General features: G+C 36.5%; 1 pseudogene; it reads right to left on the bottom strand.

Moving 5' to 3' along the window:
• Nucleotides 1-585: 585 nt before the first annotated feature.
• Nucleotides 586-708, bottom strand: LOC127686581 (uncharacterized; annotated as a pseudogene).
• Nucleotides 709-2,113: the final 1,405 nt, after the last annotated feature.

The raw sequence follows: 2,113 nt of genomic DNA, 5'->3' as shown, positions 1-2,113 counted from the left end.
GATACCTGGTGGCATCACAGGCCCAGAGCCTACCATGATCTCAAGTGAAATCACCAACTACTCACATCAGGCTGTTCCTCACTACCCTCAAGTTTCCAGTTCTGCCTCTCTTCATTGAGCCCACATTCTTCTCTTTCTTTTTCTCTTCCATTTCTCCACTAGTTACTCGTTCTATTAGTGGCTCTTGGGATCTCTCAATGCCTATGTTCTATTAGTGGATCTTGGGATCTCTCAATGTTTTCTCAGGTATGCTCTGCTCCATTCATGTACTATGATGTAGAGTAATGTTCATGTCCAGCATGGTGTGTCCCCAAGGCCAATATGGCACTGGGCTGGTGGTCATATCAGACTTCCTTCCTTTCTGGGCCCTATGGTATCAGTCTAATGGTCATTGTCTTGGGCTCATTACTTGCCATGCCTGTCTAAGTAGCTGCCTGCCAGGGGTGTCTGTCTCAGGCTCACTCCCTCTGAGACCCTTAGTTCCAGTGGGGTTCTTTTTGTCTCTAGGTTGCTACTTATCCTGGGACACCATAGATGCCTACTGTTGCTAGACTGATTGTGTTCCTCAGGCTTGCTTTCCCAGGGAATATTGGGCTACTCATAATTCAAAAGTTCATAGGTCAGAACACTAAGCATATCTGTCCTCTGTGCCACCAACTGATGCACATGAGTCACAGCAGCCATACCTGTACTGCCTCTATGGACAGGTTCTCTATAGTGTCCAAAATTGATTCAAAATCAGCTAATCCATCTAATTAGCCTTTTGTTCAAAGTTGTTTTTTCTGTGCTGTTCTTTTTTAATTATTACATAGATCAATATTCATCTTATTTCTTTTGATTATATTGTGCTGGTATTTTTGTTCAAGATTGTATTTACTTTGTCTATTTTCTTAATAATAAATTAGCTTGGGGCTTTACACCATTGGAATGTGTTTATTTATGTCATACAAGAAAACAGCCCACTATGATATCAACAATAATGTCAACTTCATTTTCTTCCCTCATTCTACAAAGCAAAATAATTTCTAAAAATTTTATCCCAAATTCATGCCCTTCCTATGTGTGACCATACTATTAACTCTTTCTAATTATTTGACTATTAAAATATAAATATACTAAGATGAAGATTTCCCCAACCTAGGTTACATTATCATGCCATAAAGACAATTTGTTGCTTAGACTAAAGTCACATGAGAAGCATCCAATAGCTGTTTCTAGCAGCATTAATTTGGTAGAAAAGCTTTATATGGATATTTCAATATAGCTTGGGTGTCTTTTAATTGAAAATCAACCATATGTAAAGACAAAGGGGAGTGCATGAAAAGAAAGTATTGCAGATTTAGAGATATACAGATAGAATGGTCAGTTTGACAATCATGGGGATGAGACCTAAAAGATTCTCAGATGCTAAACTCTAAAACATTCCCCATAAGTTAAATAATAAGAATAAAGTTATTGAATATATCATGCATATCCTTTTAGTGAATACTCATTTCTTGATTCAAAAAAAAATCTCGTATCTACATTAATTACAGAGTCTTGTTTTCTTCTTTAACTAGGAGATGAAACATATTTTGTTTTCATGTCAAATACATCAGTTACAGTGGATTGTTGATAATGCTTTAGGATGGCTCAATAAATTTACTGTTTTTTTTACTTTTAATACTTTGAGTAATCATAACTTTTTAAAGACTTTTTGTTTCTGGTAGTTTGTTCACAATTTTCTGCCTGCTAGCAAGCACTTTGATCTTAAAGAGGTCATTGAAGTTATCCACATTTAAATTTCCTTTTCTCTGAGATAGAGAACACAAGGCCTTCATCCTATTGACATAGCAACCATCAAATAAAATAATGTGCGAAAGAGGCAAGCTAAAGGGAGGGGAGTGTTGATTCCTGTATAACTGCTCGTTGTCTTCAGAATTGTTAGAAATTTTATCATCTCTCATCTTATATTTGCTAAGACACAGTACATAATGAAATAGACATGCTGAACCCTAAGCATCCTAGGATACAGCTCTGTATTCTCCTCTACCAAAAGGTTCAGTTCAGCTCAAGAAGAAACAGAGGATTTATATCATGTGATAATCAAAGGAATTGCTGGTGACAAAGAAGC

Source organism: Apodemus sylvaticus, chromosome 5 (assembly GCF_947179515.1).
Source record: "Apodemus sylvaticus chromosome 5, mApoSyl1.1, whole genome shotgun sequence".
Classification (NCBI taxonomy): Eukaryota; Metazoa; Chordata; class Mammalia; order Rodentia; family Muridae; genus Apodemus; species Apodemus sylvaticus.
The sequence above is the reverse complement of the archived record's forward strand: the minus strand, read 5'-3'. Positions and strand labels throughout refer to the sequence as shown.